The following is a 20,836-nucleotide window of genomic DNA, read 5'->3' on the forward strand; positions in this document are numbered from 1 at the left end:
TATCTTAATCATTGGTGTAGATATGATATTAGTGAAAACCCATGGAAGCCACTAAAAAATCTTGAAAATACAAGAAAGAAAGTTGAAGCTTTTCCATGACAATATTTTTCAAATTAAGATTAAAAATAGCAAACCTTTGCTATAAAAGAAATAAGATCAAAAGAAGATAACATTCTACTTTTTATATTTTTTTGTAGCTTTTTTATATTTTTAATAGTAAAGAGATGGAGATCCAACAACCAGCAGATTCAACTCAAGAGCTTTCATTTGTGTACTTGTCAAATGACACATTGCAATTGTCACAACCTTCAAGACAACAAAATCGAGATGAAGATTTTCAAGAATTGCATGTTCTTTTTTAAGTAGATGGCAAGATACAACATGTTTGGTATCACAACGTTGGAAGAGACTTCCTATATTTGGTGATTTTATTAGAAGAAGGAACAACTTCTGACGATGTTCCAAATATTTTATTTGAAGGAAGTTATGAAGGCCTTAACAATGATTAAATAATAGGTTGGTCTTTTTGCCCTACTATAGGACCCTATTGATGGCTAAGAGGACCTATCAACAATCTTCAAAGAGAACAAAGATTAGAGTATGTTCCAAATACAATTTGTTGCATCTTGAATTTTTTTCAATATACGAAGACCACTCTTCGTAGAACTTATCCCTAAAAAGAAGGATAATATCATGGAAATATATAGAAAATTTAGAAAATACCTATATGATTAGATAAAAATAGATTAATTTCATAATAACTTCTAAATAAACTTCCTAGAAGCTTTATAGATGCTAATTTGATTTTATATGTGTTTGTAGTTAATTGAGAGGTTAAAAACTTAGCCAACAATTTAACCATGTATTGATAGCTTATAGAATAAGCTAATTATGTAGTACACATAAAAAAAACTTTTTTTATAAATTAAAATATGTATCTTGTAAAGTCAACATATTTTAGAGGTCCTATAAGACATCATCATGCAGTCCCTAGTTAAGAGTATATATGGAGGAAAGAATGAAGCCTTCTTCACTGTTATCAATGCCTTTCTTGTCGTTAGTCTTATTTCAAGATTTTCTACTCTTCTTGTTTTTAGCAATAGTCATTCTAGTTTAATTTTATAGCATCATTGAATGATTTTTTAATTCCTTTCAGTGACACAAGAGTATATTGAGGATTTCTTTCTTTGATATTTATATTCTTAACATGAAGCCACCACAAATCTCTTGATATTAGCTTTAAAAACTTATTGTATCCAAAATAACCAATTATTGAAAGTCATGATGAGCTTGAAGAATATGTAATCGTGATTCATTTTTTGAAATATATAATTATCCTTCAATATAGAATAGATTATTTTTGAATTCAAATTTAAAAGTATTATGAGACTTAAAAGAATTATCCTTAATATCATAAATAAGAAGATTGGAGGACATACTTGATTGAATTAGCTTAACAAAAGTTGAATCAATAGTCAATATTGATTTTATTGCTTGAAAAAAAATATTCTAGGTTTAAAAAAATCATTCTTTGTTAATTAAAAGATATATTTCTTTCTTTTGATATATAATAAGAACATCTAAAAAAGATAAGTGATAAACCTTATTACTTTTTAGGCTGATAAGTGATCTTGAAATCAAATCTTCATAAAGACATGTTCCAACAAGCTTAGCAATGATTCAAAACACATGCTGATATGAAATACTTAAGATTCTTATGATTTATATATATGATGACTAGGCTAGAAGAGCCTTCTAAATAATGATGCCATCCTTAAAATAAATCCACAATTGCAAGTAGTTCTTTGTCGTAGATCTCATAGTTAAGCTTAACTGCTAAAAAGTTCTTAAAATAAAAAGCTATTAAATAGAATTTGTCATCTTTTTCTATTGAGACAAAGTAGCACCTATAAAAAAATTTGATGCATCTAATTTATAAAAAATTCTTTAAAAATATTGATGTGATATAAAATTAATGTAAAATTAATATCTTCTTCAAGACTTCAAAAGCTATTTCAACTTACTTACTATGCTCAAGTTTGACTTTACATGTCAGATGTTTTAAAAGAGCTACAACTTGAAAAAAATTCTTGATGAAGATCCTATAATAATTGGCAAATTTCAAAAAGCATTACACAATTTTTACCCTTTTTGAAATCTTCCAATCTATAATACTTTGGAATTTCTTTAGATACATTATTAGTCTTTTGTTTGAAATAATGCATCCTAAGAAATCAACTTAAATATTGTGGAATATACACTTTTATATCTTGGCATATAATCTTATATCTCTAAGTTTTTGTAACATACAACAAATATGACATTCATATTTTTTTATATTCTTAGAATAGATTGGAATGTCATCTAAATAATAGATAACAAAATCATCAAAAAATTCACAAAAAATTTCATTCACGAGATGTTGAAAAGCGATTGGAACATTTGTGAGTCCAAAAGACATGACATTGTATTTAACATGTTTATATCTAGTTCAAAAAGTAGTCTTTTATTCATCTCTTTTTTGATGGAGATGTCAAGAATAAGAATTCAATGAAAGCAAATAAAAATGTAAGAATTTCTTAGAGAAGTATGACAAAATAAAAATAAAGAAGTATGTATATTTAAAAAAAATAGAATGGCTATTGTTAAAAGAAAAAAATATATATAGACTCTTGAAACTATATTAGAAACAAGAAGAGAATTGACAAGAGTGAAGAAGAATGTACTCTTACTTCTATATATACTATTTATTTAGGAGTTAATTGGCAATGTTCTATAGGACCTCAAAAATGTGTTGACTTTGTGCAACATGTATCTTAACTTACAAGCTAAGTTTTTTATATGGATGCCACATAGTTAGCTTATTCTACAAGCTACCAATATGTGTGGCACGTGGTTAATTTCTTGACCAAGTTTTAAACCTATCAATCAACTATAAATACATATAAAATCAAAGCAGTATCTATGAAGCTTCTAAAAAGCTTTTCTAAAAGATATTATAAAATTAATCTACTTTTATTTACTTCTACTTATTCATAACACCTAAATAATAATTACAATAAATATATATTTGTAATAGGGAACGAAGTTATAGGATCTTTATAGTCTATTTTTATATAGATCTTTGTTTGATTGAATTGATTAAAAAGTCTTGAAATTAGAAATAGGAAATACCAATTCTTGATAGCAATCTTGTTGAGACTTTGATAGTCTATGCTTATTTTCAAAGATCCATCTTTTTTCTTCACAAATAAGATAGGAGCTCCTATTAGAGATTTTCAATGGTATATACCATTTATTAAGTATTGTACATGATTTCAATTGAATGGTCCCTGGTATAATTGACAAAACTTATTTTTTGACACATTATCTTTTTTAGCAATCATGCTTTTCATTTTTTGAATTCTCACTTCTAAGAATTAATTCAAATCATAAAAGACTTGTGAATCTTTTTCTATCAAAGATACAAATTAAAATAGAGTACTTCCAAATAAAAACATATCCATGAATTCAGCTTGAATAAATCTATTAGGACATTGGAAGGAATGCAACATTAGGTAGAGCTTGAGTTGTTCCAAAAATCCTCAAAATTTTGATCTTATTCCATTAAACTTCTTAAGCATATTAATCCATGTCCTTGTCATACTTATAGAAGCAAAACTTTTTGGATTTGATTGTGAAATTAATCTACTTGCTTCTTTCAATTGCAAAACTTCTTGACTTAGACTCTAAACTTCTTCCATAAGCGTGGAATTAATATTTCTATAGTTGGCGTTAGTAGTACATGAAATTTTTACTCTAAGAATATTGGCAAGTTTGTAAAGATTTGTAATCATTATAAATCTATTTTTAGATTTATTAAATATAGCATCTATGATTTTTTTCTTTTATTTTAAATAATTTAATAAATTCACGAATCAAATTAAAAGAGAGTAATTCACAACTTCTAATAACAAACAAAACTTTCCACAAAGAGAGTTAATCCACCTTCTCTAAGGGAAAAATATGTCTTAGAAAACTAAATAATTTTTTTAAAGGTAGGTAATTTACAACCTTTAAAATATATTAATAAAAATAAAATAATCTATTTACTTCTTTAAAAAAATAAGAATAATAAATTAGTATACTTATCAAACTATCAAGGATATAAATCTTGAAGAAAGAAATCTTCAATACATTCTTGTGTCACTCAAAGGAATTAGAAAATCACTCAAAATTGATATAGTTTTAAATTAGTATGGCTATTGCCAAAGAAAAGAAGATTAGAAAGTCTTGAAATAAGACTAGGGACTAGAAAGGTATTGATAAGAGTGAAGAAGACTTCTTTCTTGCCTCCATATAAACAATCTAATTAAAAGCTATGTGGCAATGTTCTACAAGACCTCCAAAAGATGTTGACTTTGCAAAATACATACTTTAATTTATAAAGCAAGTTTTTCTATGTGTGCACCACATAATTAGCTTGTTTCACAAGCTATTAAAATGTGTGGCATGTGCTTAACTTGTTGAATAAGTTTCTAACCTATCAATCAACTACAAACACATGTAAAGTCAAAGGAGCATCTATGAAGCTTCTAAAAAGTTTTTCTAAAAGATAATATGAAATAAATTTATTTTTATCTACTTTCTATTTAATCATACAAAATTTAATCATCCTGAGCACAAGCATAGTGGTTCACTAAGTTTGATAAACATGCACAAATTTCCAACATTATATGATGATGTTGCAATAAAAATAAAAATAAAAAATACACAATTTATATATATATATATATATATATATATATAACAAAATTTTAAATAATAGTAATAATAATAACAACAACAATAACAACATCTAATTTAATAATTTTCTCTATTAAAGCTCCAAAATAACTAAAATTTAACTTTGAAATAATCACAATTGGAATACTATATCCAAAATAACAATATAATTAATATTATTATTATTATTATTTTCATTATTTCCCAAAATATAAACTTTACTATAGCATGATTGGAAATAACAACACCAAAACTAGCAAAACCTACAATAAGATAATGTCATTGTAAAATATAAGACAAATGTGGATACAAAATTAATAAATAATTTGTGGTTGAGATGTCAACAGTGGTAAGACAAAATTTTACAATTAATGATGATATGAATGTAGATTGTAAGTATAAAGCCAGTATGCAGTAATTTGTTTTAAACTGTTTGAAAATTGTTCAAATGAATGGTATTTATTTTAACAATTTTTACTATAAAAAAAATTATATACATTTTTTCTTCAATAATTTTATGTTTCATTCTTCCATTCAAAAGTGTGCTGCATTTCATTTTCATACCTTGAAATGACACCATTCATAAACCAAAAGTTATTCTCATTTTCAGGTTGTGATACATTCCGAATGCAACTTAAAGTTCCATTTAAACATACCAGCCTTAAAAGTTAAAACTCACAAGAAGAAAAGAAAAAGGCATAGTGTTATTTAACTGTATAGCTATAAATAGAGATCCCCAAATAATATCAACATCCCACATGAAATTCCAAGACTACTCTGAACATTTTATTTTTTCCAAATATATATAATATTAATAGTAATCACACACACTATGCATGGATGGATAGGGCTTGAAAGTAGAAAGACACATGGCACACCTTTCCATGTAGGAAGAAGAAGAAAATTTGACTTGACTGAGCTCACTGTGGAACAGTTACATGGCAGGGCAGGGCAGGGGGTGGTCAAGTTTCTACGATTGGATGGGAAAGGACACAAAGAAGAGCAGCATGGGGGGGGGGGACAAATTGGCATGCCAATGGGAACACAGCAAGAGGGGTAAGGCGAGGAAGGGGGGGTCTCATCTTCTTTGTCTTCATCTTTGTCTTTGTCATCCTCCTCCTCTTCTTCCTGATGAGCAGCAGAAGTAGAGGAAGCAGGAAAGCAGGTGGGGGGGGGGGGCAATAGGAGGAGGAGGAGGAGGAGGAGGAGGATCTGCAAACACATTATGCCTTCTGTCTCTCCATGAGACAAAATACCCATCCACCTCCCCCCCCCAGGCCGGTGGGATTTGACCCAGCCTTGGGGGCAGTGAGAAGTGAGTAAAGCAAAGCCAGCAGCACTTGAGTAGGGGATGATAAGGAGAACATTTACCCATGCAAAATGAAGGGTGACACTGGGGAACAAATAACAGAGTACCCAGCAGCATGGACACAAATACCCATATCTCCCCCCCCATGGTGTTGGTACCACCCTTACCCACTGCTCTTGTTGATGTTGTTGTTGTAGTACTAGTAGTGGATGTAGTAACAATAGTGGTCGTACTTGTAGTAGTCAGAGTTCATGACCAATGTAGCAAAGACCATTTGGAAAAGGGGACTTGTTCCATGGCCCTGCTCCCTCACTCAATGTTCATTCAAGGCACATCCTTCTATGTTATGACTTGTCCTTGCTTTACTCTGCTTTCCCCCTTTTTTCCCTTCCAGCTTTCTAGCTTCTGCATCTACTCCAATCTGTCCTTTTTATAATACCCAATCCTTTCTTGCTCTCTTTCTTTCTCTGCTTATCTCTTTGCCTCACACTAACCTAATTGAGATATGACCTCAGCAGCCATCAAGTGGAGCCATCACCTGATTGGGTTTCTGTTGCCACCAGCTTTAGGGTTAGGTCAGCCAGTGCCATGTCATCACAACATTGATCTCAATAGTTGGGCAGGTGCTGCTGCTGTCGCTTCACTGAGACCACCATTTGCAGGTGGCATTCCAATCTTTCCTCTTGATTAGGGTTTCATGCAACAAAGCATGCAGCATCTTGGGTCATACAACAAGTCATCTCTTCATTTGCTAGTTGAGGAATCTCATTTTGGAATTGAATGCCCAAGAGTAATGTAAATACCAAAAAGTAAATATGATGTAAGTTTATGGTTGTTTCAGAAAAGAATATTCAGAAAAGAGAGCAGGAATCATATCCATGTGCCCATGCCTGTTGCTGTTGTTACAACTACTGGAATGCTGTAGAAGCTTCTATATAAAAAATGGTCACCTTTTGTACTAAATAAAATTGAACATGCTTTGGAATAGATACAATAGGTTTAATATCTTTTGCTAATAAACACCTTACACTTGATATTTAAAAAGAGTTGAGGTCACAGAAGACCCATCTTTGATCATCCACAATCCATACTCCTGTGATATCAACAACCACCACATACTTTGGATGATTTATGGATAGATCAAGGAAATAATGAAGAAGTTAAAGAACAGGATCCCACAATGGTTGACAGAAGATATTTTATTACATTTCATTCAGGTTTTTGGCTCTGCAACTAAAAATTAAATTGTTTCAAAATTTCCCCCACCTTCAGAGTAAGTTTGGAAAGTGAAGTTCCTTACCTTTTCCATAGGTACATGGCATGCTTGGTTCCTGTGCCACAACTATATAAATTGTCTGTTTGTCATTCATAGACAGGAATTGCTACCCAGGCATTCTTATGCATTTTATTAGTTCCCATTTGAAGAATGAGAAGAAGAAGTAGAAGACAGTCAGCCTCAGGGTGGAAGCAGACAAGTCAGGGCCCTAGCCTTGGCCTGGTGGGGCTCACCCTTCAACCCAGAGCCTCAGTTTCTTGTCTGTTGCAGCATCCCTATTAGTTGCACCCATTGGTTGCTGAGTCAGCAGCTTAAAAAAAATAACCCTAAAAAAAAGCAGACAAACTCATCCTCTTTTTATTGTTTCCAACCAACTGATTGAGATTGCTTTTGCCTGCATCTTTGTTTGTTGATGGTGGTTGTGTCCCAAAGCCACCATAATCTTCATGTCATTCTTCATCATTCACATGTTGGGTCCCTCCTTGTGCCCCCACCCAAACATAGAACATGACATTGTCAACCTTCCTTCAGCTCATTTTTATCAGTCCAATGATGCATCAGTTGTCAACTACTCCCACCACTTTCTAATAGCAAAGAAAGACATGATTTGAAAAAGTGACAAAAATTTCAGAAGAATCAAAAAGGTTCTTATTCTTTTATCTGTAGTAAAATATAAGTAAGTGTTGTAAATTTCAATTTATTTGTTGTAAAAAAGTTCACAATCAACCTAAACTTGCCTTCAACTACACTGGAATCATGTTATGGACTCTCCTATATTTGTAGGATCATGCTGTATTTGAGATGCTTCTGATCAAAGTGTTTTGAAGTAAACACATGATTAGGAACCTCAAATTGTGAGACAATCTGAATGGTGAATTGTAATATGGTACATGTGGGAAAAGATATAGTTTTGTTCCAGAGTAATCCATCATTCATGCTATCCTGTGCTTTGCCACATGTTTAATACAGAAAGAGAGGATATTGATTTTTTTTTGACACAGTACACAAAGTGTAAGAAAGCAGTTGTACTTCATGAATGAGAGTTGGCATTATAGGGCTGGTTTGAATGTGTGTGTATACAAAGAGGTTGGACTTAAAAAGCACCATGTGAATACAAGGAGCAATTCCAAAGGAGCACTTGCTTCTAGTTCCTAAGACCTTTTAGAACCTTTGGCCTTTTGAACCTTCAAGAAAACTACTTGTTGCTCATGCAAATTATTACTTATAGGAGGAACTGGTACCTAGAATAGTTCCTCCTATAATTAATAATTAGGCTCGTCTATGGAGACTCAGCTCCTCCTATGCTGCTCAAATTCAATTTCTAAAACTCCTCAGGGTGAGTGTGTGAGAGGGAATATGTGAGTATATGCAACTAGAATAGCATACTGAAGGGACAACATCCCCTTTCAAATTATTCCAAATGTGACATCCCATGGCAATAGTGATAGAATGTTATGTTTCAGAAGGGTGATGATAAAAAAAAAAAGGGGTCCTTGCTCCCACTCTTTCCTTAGTTTGCAAAGCACCCTTGTGTTATTGAGATGCCTAAATTTCTACAAATTAAGACTAAGTCAAAAATTAAAAACTTCAGAATCTTTTCAATGTAGACTTGAAATTTAACATCATTATGATATTGTACAAATCCAGCACTGTTCTTTAAACTGTGACATATATAATGACATGATGGGTGTGCTTTGTGTTTGCTGAATAAAAGAGAAACAACAGTACTAATTTGTGAGTTTGAAGCAACTAAGGGACCATGTAGAAGTTAATAACCATCACACAATGACACAACCTATACATTGCCTCTAGAACAACCTCCAAAGTTTGTCTGTGGTTGTTTGTTTGCAAATTAGACAACTGGTGTGCTTTGAACTGCACCCGCATTGTTGCAACACACAGGCACACAGTAACACAGCAGATCATCTCCACATGGGCAGTGAGAGGGACAAGGAGGAGATGGAAGTGACAATACCAGAAGCAGCAATTTTTTTTCTCCCAGTTTCACCCCCTATAACCCCCACCCCAAGATTTGGCAATGAGTTTTGGCAATGAACTGCAAATGATGAGGGCTCTCAGAACAATCATACAAGGGTGGCTTTGGCTTTGCCATTCTTATTGCATTTGCACATCCATGCATGCAAAAGGCCTGCACAATTTTTGTTTGTACATGCTTTGAGGAAACTAGTACTTCTGCCCTTTCTTTGCTGTGCCTGCTGGTGGAATGGAGCTTGAGATATGAGATATGTGTGCTGAAGACCAATGTACAACCACTACAAACAAACATGCAAACATACAGCAGTATTGTATCATTCATTCATTTACAGTACAGTACATACTTGTGTAGATTCCTTCATTCCCCTCTCTCCCCTCATCCATATTTTCTCTCTTCATTCATTCATGCATTCATCCCCCCATTTTCACCACATAGATAGTACCCTATACTTCTTTTTGTCCTGATGCAAGACAACAAGATGCTGTCCAGTAAGGTACACACACAACTCACAGAGGGACACTCTTTTTCCCTGTCCTTTTCCTTCATTTAATATAATGCATGCACCATTGGTTTTTTTAGAATATGTCTGTATATAAATGTATGCACAATTCATTTAGATAGGTAGGCTCATTCAATAAATCACAACACCATAAAAGACCTTCTTTAATATACATAATAATAGTATAAAATAATACCAATAAACTGTTAATTATGTAGTGATCAGCATAGCTTTTCAAAATCTATACAAGCATTGTGCAGTATATATATTTATATCTATATCTATGTGGCCTTATAAATTTCCAAAAATTAAAAAAAAAAAAAAAAAAATTACATTCATGAGAAATAAATTCCTAGTAAACACTATTGAGGGTTTTTGCCACAGGGACTTTGAAGCATGTTTCCACATATTCATTCTCAATGTTAGTATCTAAATCATCTGAAAGCTTTAATACCATAGACAGAAATCTTCTAGCTTACTCTGATATGTAGTTGGTACAGTAGGGATAACAATACACAAGTATTCTCTCTCTTGAAGTGCCAGTATATTTCTAAACAAAACAAAATTGAATTTGCAACAAAGTAACTACACTCTTTACTTGTCATTGGCAACACCAATACAAAATCAATCATTTGAATCAAAGCCACAATAGAAATTTTAAAAAATAATAATAATATTATAAAAAAAACTATCTGAGAGATGTATTTTTTTTATTTTAATTTTTAATTTTTAAAAGCAGGACCTCCGAGAAGTACTACCTACAAAATTATCCCCAGTCAATCCTTTCTTCTCAACCAATAACAATAGATAGATCGGTCACAGCCCCAACAAACTCATGTGTTAACCATGCCCTAAACTCTTAATGGAGAAAGGAATCTAGGGCTCATTTAAGAGGGTGAATCCTTTTTATAGATATAAAGAATCTCATTAGTAGCCGGCACTCATTACATGCAACTATGACACAAGGATCCATTTCGTTGCTCCATTTAAGTCTCCCATATCCAACACAAGTCCAATTGCATTGACCACATTTAATTTAAGAGACCAAAGGATGCTTGCTATATGATTCCTTCTGCTGGAGGATGTCCATTGCCCCCAAACATATCTGTGGAGCATGAACCAAGGCTTTTGATTTTGCTTGATGGAATTAAAACCCACATGATTGATGTTGACAACACGAGGCTATTCAAGACATGCTTGTGTAAAACCAACTGCACATGATTGTCCATGTGAGAAGTTAGGGCTGAAGTGAACTTGAGGTTGTACTCACCTCTGCATAGGTCTGGGAACAACAATGGATTGTGAGCAAAACCCTTATTTTATTTTTTGTTGGCATTATTGTAAGTTACATTTGTATACAAAAGATGTTGAAAGTATGGTTCAAATGCATCCCTTGAAAAAGAATAAAAAGGAACTTCACCATCATTAATCATCATAACATGGGTTGTATTGAGCATATGGTTAAGATTGAAATATTTAATTTGAAATTGTGTGGAATAATAATATATATTTAATTAAAAAAAAACTATGAATAACTTGAGACCATTCAGCCCTACCTAATTTTTGTCAAGCCTGTGTGGAGACCAAAGTCATAGTCTATGATTCAACCAATTATAACTAATGTCATAGGATTGTTTTAAAAAATGTTATGTTAGAGAGGGGATCCTTTAGAAAAACCACATGTATGAAAAGATGAAGTACTCTAAACATGTGTCATGGATTCTAATATTGGCAGTGTAAGAGGATAAAGGAAGAAGATGCTAGAATAGTCCAATTGGAGACCACAGAATGAGAGTTTTGGTCAAAAGTCAAGAGTGATTAAAAATGGGAAGTGTACATGAAGACAGGACAGTGGTACCCAAAATCTCACACCACACTGTAAGGAATCCAATGCAAGAACCACCCCCCACCCCCACTCCCTTATTCTCCCAGTGCAACAACTTTGCCAAATGCTGCACTGAAAGAAAGAAAGCTAGAAAAATGTGAGATTCATCCTCCCTCAGGGTTTGAAAATCTGTCCAGGTGCATTTATGTAACTCAGAGGAAATGGGGGGGGGAGGCAAGAAAGGAAGAAAGGCTGTAGAGCTGCTGATGATGCAGCAGCTCATTTAACATTGTACTGCACCGAAGGGAATCATTTTCCCCCTGGAATTTGGATTCGAACATTGCAATTTGGCTCTCACAGCAGAAACACCGGAGCCCAGTCCAGTCCAGTCACGGAGGGGAGTGAGGGGGGAAGGGAACACCAGGGGAACGCAAGGGCAGTGGGGATGGGAGCGCCGCCATGGGGAGTAAGTGCAATTTGGGGGGGTGATGGAGGGAAGGGGTCGAGAAGGCGCGAGTGAGTTGGGGGAGGGAGCGGGGGCATGCCCCGGCGCTACCAAGATGCCAATGGCCGCTCGGTGTACGAGAAGGAGAAGGAATGAATGACCCCTCCATCTTCATCCACACACCCACCAGGATGGCCGCACCTACAATGCACTCTCACATGCATAGATGGATGGATGGATGAATGAATGAAGAATCAGCTCCCGGGAGGCGGGAACCCGAAATACTCCTTCCCTTCATCCTTCCCTGTCCCTTATTCTTGTTGTTTTGGTGCTGCTGCGCTGCTTGCGCATGAGTCCGCCGTAATTGTCGGCGAGAACCACCCCCCCACAACCCAAGATATCGCCCCTCCTCTGCTCTGCTCTTTCGCTCTCTCTTCTCTCCAGGTGGTCCCTCCCTTCCTCTCTTCCTAACAATGTTAAGAAGTGGTAGTACCCTAATCGTCATTAATTGATGTTTTGATTTGTTCTCAATTTAATATAGGAAGAAACGACATAATAGGAAAATTGGAGCCAGGAGGCTTCTCGGACACACAGCTTCGACGACGACGTCATGCAGGGGTGGAACGCCACTAATGCGAGATGCGCGGAGTCTTAATTAATTAGTGAGAGAGACATTACTGCGCTTGTTGGTAAAGCGGGAGGGGGGAGGAGGGAGGGAGGGAAGACGAGGAAGAAGAAGGACGATGCAACGAGCGGAGGAAAACGCTGCCCGCGCATTCATTGCACATGTATGCCTCTTATTAGTACCAAAGCCCTCTGACAAAGAGAGGCGGAGGCGTGGATTTAAAGCACCTTCAGCGACGCTTTCGTGCGACGCCATGGAATCCCAGCCTCTCCTTCCTTTTTCCTTTCCCCCCCCCCCCCTGCCCTGCCCTACTTTCCTGCTTCTGTCCCTTTGCTGGTGTTCCCTTCTCCCTTTCGCACACGGCAGCTTTGCCTCCATTTCGAAGGCTTCCTTCTTTGCAATCCTTTCTTGGCACTAACTTTGTGGTAGTGGCCCCCGGTTTCTTTGCTCGTAGGGTTGTCCGTCCTCCGCTGAACTGGTCAAACCTGGCGTGGATGCGAAATTCGTTCGTTAACGTCATCCACGATTCTTCATCCGTCCATGTTTGAGGAAAGCTTGTTTTGCAAACAAATCTAAATCAAAATTAAAATGAAAATTCAGTGTTGAGATTTAGCATGTTTGAAACAATGGAGACTGTAGTGATTTGAATACCTCTAGGATCATGAAGAAAATCTTAAGATTTGGTTACTTGATATATAGTACCTTTCTTATTATCATTTCATGCCTTTATGTCTAAAATTAGTACATTTGTTTGAATTTGAATAATCTATATCTATGTTTTACAATGTAGTACTCTCGATAGTTTTAGTCCTGAAATCTATTGTTTATTTTAACGGTGAGGAATTGATTCTTACCAAATAAAGGTTATTTAAAGTTCCCTTTTAATTTGAACTAATTGTTATATTGTTTTAAAAATATATATAATCTAACTCTAAATTTGGCGTGTTTGTCTATATTTTCAAAACCTTCAGTATTGTAGAGTATGCACACAATACAAGATAATGATGCATATAGGTTAATTTGTGTAAGGACGATGAGTTGGTTAGTTAGTTACTTTTATTTTTATTTTTATGTTTTCCCATTAATTTGAATCAAAATTCTTTTTACTCGAAGTTGTAGTATGGTTTTATTCTGCTGTTTAGATTGTACTAAGTTACACAGTGGATGAAAAAAATCAAATAATTCTTTGACCAGTTTAGCCATATGTATTATTATTTTATTCCTTCAATAGCACGTGTACAATTATGAGTCATATCATAGGTTTGTAGAAATATTAAAGAATATTTAATGCTCTTTTCAACCTCCATCCGTAATTCTCAAAAAATATATACATATACTTCTCTATTTAATTTCATTGTATTTTCTAATTTAGATATTAATTGCCCTTTTTACTGATGATCTCAAGGTTCTATAATCAATAAACAGTCCTTTGTTAATGTGAGATAGATACTAGTTTGATATACGGACACATGTTCTGGACAGGAAAAAAATAAAATTAATTCACCGAAATAAATTATAGAATCAACATACAGCAAAAGAAAAAAAATTATCTACCAAATTGTAAGAACAAATTGTAAGAACTAATATATTTTTTTATTTAAAAAGTTAAAAAACCAACACTTTTTCCCCATAAATAAACAAGATATGTACTTCTAATGTAAAGTCAAAAAATATGGTATTAGAAAAAGCCTAAACCATATTTTAACTTTAGCCAATATAAGTACAAAAAAATATGGTTAAAATCATTCAACATATTTTAAACTTGAGGTAGACTATTTTTTAAAAAACTCTTTGGTTCTTTCAATTATTCTATTGCTCCTAGATATTGGAAAATCTAGATTCGACTATATTATTTTATCAAATGCTTTATTGAATGACTTCAGAAATTTTAAATACAAGTATTAGAATTTTATCGCCAAAGATTGTCAAACCCTGTTTCAACTTTTGGACATTATTTTATTTTTTTATAATATAGAACAGTAATTAAAAAAAATGAAAACAAAAAATACCACATCTCTTCTATATTTGACTGAGCATATTCGAGTCAATATTTAACTGTGTTTTCGGTGTTTGAATTGAAAATATTAATCTGTTTTAATATTATATTTGTCATGGATTTTTTAAATTCTAAAGAATCTAGTCATACTTCTAATTTGGATTTATTTCATTTTAAATATTATTTTAATGAAAATATATTTTAAATTTCTATTATAAATAAAGATTTCTAATATTACTCTAGAACTTTCGATAGCTTTCAGATGTCTTTTCCAAATAGATGTAAGAAGTATGCAAAGAATAATAAAAAATATTTGTATTAAACCATGGCTTTGTTAAGTTAGAATAAAAGTTGATAGTATCATTTCTTTGTTAATTGGCACCCCAAGAAATATCTGATTCTAATTATCTGCAATAATAATTTAAATAAATTTTTATCTTATTTATATTAATTCCATTTCTCTAATGTTCTCAAAACGTTCGAAATTCAAACGTGACCAAAAATATCCAATCTCTTTTGATGATATCGTCGTTAGTATCGTTGATGAAAGATGTTTAAATTTAGTTGGAGGTTGGATGAGAGGGGTTATTATTATTATTATTATTATTTTGCAGTCTAATTGACGTATATTAAAGTGCCTTTTCTTTCATCTGTGGTGCTGGCTAGAATCATCTACTTACATTGTCCGAATTGCCTCACCTTCTACACATGAACCAGTACTTTACTAGTAGAGAGTGTAAAAGATTAAATTTATTTTGTAGAAGTTTAAAAATAAATAGTAAATTGATTCATGTTTGTTTGTTTGTTTGTATTTTTGTATATATATATATTTTTTGATGAGCTATATTCATTTTTTATTTTATTTTATTAATTCATGGCTATGATGTGTATAACTCATTCTTTTAACTTTTTAAGTTCCACTTAATTCAAAAGTAAATATAGCATTGACAAAGCAAGACACAACAGTTAAAATAGTTAGAGACAAAATACAATTAAAGTTACATATTACATCTTAGAATTAAAGAAAGTATCAGTGCATGTAAGAATACAAAAATACATCCATCTCTGAGTATTTACATGTGCTAAATTGTGATGATTTAAATCAAAGGACAATGCTAGGTAAATATGTTTCCAGTAAAAAACGTAACACAATAACACAATAACACAATTTTATCTTCTTTTACTCGTCCAGAATTCTCAAATGAGCTGGACAGCCGAATTACAATAAAAGAATCATGTTACACAAACTGATATTATAGTTATTTCTAAAAATGTCCCGAGTTGATATTCTGACATTTGAAACACTCCTTTCCACAAGTTATGCAAACTTGAAATCTTAATTAAAGCATACATTAAGTGTGTAAGAACATTTCAAATGGTGCATTAAAAACAAACTTTTACAGAAATTTCAATCGCAATGGTTCAATCAAGAACTACTGCATTAACTTCTGGTACTTTTTGTAACTCATCCAGTAGCAGTATGAAAATTCCAGTATAATTCCATGTCGCGCTTGATTACAGAGCAACAGACCACCCATCTACAATAATGACAATACACAGAGCCATGTCAAGATGCTTAATTTGTTTCCAGACTAATTCATATTTCATACCGTTTGTATAAAGAAATGAAGATGGATCCCGGCCTGCTGCATTTTCCAAACCGTTTTGTTTTTGTTTTTAATGCAAACTTTGAACTGAATCAAAACAGGTAAGCGGGAAAGTGGGAGAACAGAAGAATAAAATAAAAATAAAAAATAAAAACAAAAAACAAAATAAAAGAGTCTAAATGGCAACGTGAGCTCATCACTGTGGGAGCCGAAAGGGGTTGACGACGCCGCAGCCTAATCACTAACGGACGATGAGAACGGCAGCTCCCCACATTCATGCTGCCGCAGACTGAATCATTGAATGCCGACGCAGAGGCATTGATGAGCAGTATTGTTCTGGAAGGATCTGTCAGGAACAGAAGCTCCACCAAAGCTCCAGCTTTAATATGTCGTTGAACCATCCCCCATCCCCAAAGGAAGGTCTTATTAGAATGCCGTTTAACGGTTTTTCTGCACTGGGAACCACGCAGTCATGTTGATAATCTCCAGCACAAATCCACCGCAGTGCCATACATACCAAACTTACCCACCGCTCCCTCAAGTTAGTGCATCACCCCACACCTTTGCCCGCACATTCTCAAGACCGATCTAAGGTAGTGGAGCCTGGCGACTTTAAGTTCAGTCTGATAGCTCAGGTACCGACAACGATGTCGCTCGATCCGCCCAGTGCATACCTTAAAACAGCATACGAGGATGCTGAGTCTAAATAGTGTCATCGTGCTTCACATCTGATGCGAGACCCTGCAGCAGAGCTTCCTGCAAACACATCGCTCCTGCAAATAGGCACTCAGTTTGAGTGAGCGACGTACGAACCGGAATGGATGCACGTCTGTTTTTTCAGACATGGGCACCGATTCAACTGACGATGATGTCTTTCAAAAGCAGTTTGAAGAGGAGCTCGAAGCTTGTGTCTGATTATTCTTGACGTTTGGTGACCTGAGGCGGCCAGTCGATATGCTCACATCGGGTGCCGAAGATGGAAGGCATTGCCAACCCTGTCATCTGCGCTGTGCTTGTTTTGAACTTCCTTGCTCGTATATCGCGCTTTGTCACGCAAACTTATAGTCTTGCAGGCTTTGAATGTAATGCAAAAGTCTTTCTTTTTTAAAATATACCTTCGTCGAACCCCATCATTGGCTATGAATCCAATATTAAAACTGTGGGGGATGATTGTCCATTCACAACCACAGAGACATTTATCGGCAACAGTAACAGAAACGGACAGCAAAGGAAAATCCTCCACAGCCAGCGCCACGTCATCCCCTGGAAATACTAAATCCATCATGCACAAATCTGCTCCAAATTACCATCCCAAATTCACTTACTAAGAATGTCAAGGTTTGTGATAGAATTGAAATAAGAACGAATCAGTGTCAAATAGATGTCAACGTTGTGCGTGTGTGTGAGAGTGAGTGAGAGAGAGAGAGAGAGGGTTCGACCATCACCTCCGACATTGCCTCCTTTGCAACCACCTGCAAGCGACAGCGACCCCGAATTCCTCCAAACCACGAAAGTCCTACAAAACGTTGAAGAGGGTAGTGATGAATGGAAGAAGCAGACCACACGCAGAAACTCGGAGTGTGTTCCACCAACCCATAGGATCTCCAAAAGTCTGCTCGACGACCAGATTCAGCAAGCACCAGTCTAGAGAAAACACAAACTAGGGAGACATTGAAGAGAGCGAGGTAAAAACGGATCCACAGTCTGCATCCTTCCTCCACGTAGGTAGACATGGACCATACCGCGGTCAAGGGCGAGCAAGCGAGCGAGAAAAACTGCAGGTGTCCGAAGGGCTCCAAACGTGTCAGAGTAATCCGGATTCTTTCCAGAGAAGACTGGAAAATTTAGGATTCATTATAAAATCTATTGTTTCGATCATGCACATCGCCATCGCCATGTGCCACAGGCATGCACGCGTGGACTGCCTGCTTGCCTCGCTGGCTCACGGATTACTCACCTTCCCATCACGAGAAACAATGCCCCCACTGTGTGTGATAAAAAACTAACACCCACACACAGTTTCTACTGCTCTCCTCCTCCTGCTTCTGCTGCTTCTTCTTCTTCTTCTTCTTCTTCCTCCTCCTACTCCTCCTCCACCTCCTCAGTATCCACACCTCCTTTACCATGTTTCACACTTTCTCCTTTTTCTTCCATTTTGTTTCCCCATTTGTTTCCCGTTGTATCCCCAAAACTGCCTCAAATTGCATTACATTAACTTCGATTGTGCTCATATGTGTGTGTGTGTGTGTACAAACATACATACATACATAGGAGAGAAGTTCCTTATGCACTTAAAATCAAATCCACTTGATCACATGAAAAAGGAAAAGGGATTAAAACACAGATCAAAACCACATGGTCATAAGCATTTACTTTCAATTCTTAGAACACTGGGCAATTTACAACAATGCATGCTATTACATTTTTTTGAACTAAAAAAAAACCAAATAATAGATTGTGGACAAAAAGATTAAATGATAAAAATAAACAACATTCTTCACTTAATTCCAAGTACTAAACCAATGTGTGCACAGAGTGGAAAAATCACAGTTCGAAAACAACTTTTGAGAAAAATAGATTAAACTTGATGAATAAAAAGGGGTTTTCTTTCTGCAAGTTATCTATTCTCGGGAATAAAAAAACGAGTAAATTGCTGACGATCAATTTAATCTCAGGTACAAAATTTTAATAAATAATTAGAGGAAAATTTGATGTAATTTATATTTTAATAAATAGATAAATAAATTATTCTATTTTAAATACTACTCACCATTCTTCAGGACATGGGGCATTTTATATCAAAAGAATATTGAAAAAATTGAGAAATTTTATTTTAAAGGATTATTAAAATTATACTAAACTCACAAATACCATGACCATGTGTTCAAGTTACATTAACTGTTTTTGGCTTATTAAGGATTGGATGTCTACTCTTGTCCAACTTAATTTCTTGTTGAACAAACAACTTCTTGGCACCAAAAATACCATAAAAAGTTGTCATGTACACACTTTTGACCAAAATGTTTGTTGATTGTTTGCTTCTAGTGTGAATATCAAGCAGTCAATTTTTTTCCCCTCCATCAATTATAATGCTGGAATCCTTTGTCCACTCAACAATTGGTCATAACATTGAAGGACACTTCAATGTCATGGACCATTGCAACTTCTTGAGGAAAATATCCCATTTGAAAGATAACTACTATATATATATATATATATATATATCTATATCTATATGTGTGTGTGTGTGTGTATTGATAAAATTTTGTACATTGTTGTAAAAGCAAGTTTGACATTAAGTAGGTATTAAAAAAATATGGTAGTAATTGCCTCTCAAATTAATTTGCTTGCTACAACACAAATTAGACAAGTCTTAGACCTAGCCTCCAACTCCTTCTAAATTTTACTTTTTATGAACAAACATGTTGAAAATTGCTATTATAGATTCTATAGATTCTAAATATTCATTAATAAAGTTGAAATCATAACTACGTATGAGAGCATTAGTATATATATATATATATATATATATACATACACACACATGTATACATGTTGTCTTTGTAGAAAATGACTAGACTTGTCTGAGACTTCTCTAATTTCCTTGCCACAACATAAATTAGACAAGTCTTGTAACATCATCAATCAAATAAGCAATATTCTGAAAATGTTTCAAAACAATATTAATAATATATTCGTTCAAATTAGGGTATTGTTAAGGCAATGCCATTCAGTTGTTAAATTGACATCTTCCAATGACCCTTTGGCTTTGAGAAGGGAGGCTAGGCCCTCTCATTTCTCTACTGTTGTATACATGTTACATGCTTGTGGTATCTGACATGAGTGGACTGCTTCCATCACAATGCCATTTTGTATCACTCATTAAGGCCCACATCATTGTTGTCTCACACATGCACTCCTTCACATAACTACTACACCATTATGGCATCTTTGCCTTCCTCCCCTCCACTAGCAAATTTTGTTGCCAATTGAGGCACACCTCATGTAGTAGAAGCAAGGTGATAGAAGCAAGTGCATCCAACCTAGAGTTATGACAACTCCTAATGAGAGTCTCAAATTAGGGAGTGACTATGTTCGGGTCATGCAAATAGATGGGGTACACCTTTGTTTGGCACAGTAGACATGTAACACATATTCAACTATAGGGAAGTCAAAAGGCCCGTCCTCCCCTCACAAAACCAAAAGGATTGTTGGGAGGTGTCAATTTAAAAACTCAAGAATTTGGAATCAACAATACCCCAAATTTAACATATTTATGTTATTAAAGGTTTTTTGGGAAAAAAAAACTATAAAACTAAGAACTATAACTTAAACTACATCCTTAAAACACATAGTATGATTCTAAAAATGAATTAAACTTTATCAACATAAAACCCTTAGTATATATGTAACCTTAATCCCAACATTTTCTGACAATGAAAAATAAAAAGAATGTATATATATATATATATATATATATATATTCCAACTATT

At 34.3% G+C, this 20,836-nt stretch overlaps 1 long non-coding RNA gene across 1 annotated transcript; it reads right to left on the reverse strand.

Moving 5' to 3' along the window:
• Nucleotides 1-15,892: 15,892 nt before the first annotated feature.
• On the reverse strand, nucleotides 15,893-18,118 carry LOC149987780 (uncharacterized). The gene is made up of 2 exons (XR_016506815.1): nucleotides 17,788-18,118; nucleotides 15,893-17,635 (listed from the first exon to the last, which is right to left on the reverse strand). It is a non-coding gene; the product is annotated as an uncharacterized LOC149987780 (long non-coding RNA).
• Nucleotides 18,119-20,836: the final 2,718 nt, after the last annotated feature.

This window comes from Physcomitrium patens, chromosome 15, assembly GCF_059467195.1.
Source record: "Physcomitrium patens ecotype Gransden chromosome 15, ASM5946719v1, whole genome shotgun sequence".
Classification (NCBI taxonomy): Eukaryota; Viridiplantae; Streptophyta; class Bryopsida; order Funariales; family Funariaceae; genus Physcomitrium; species Physcomitrium patens.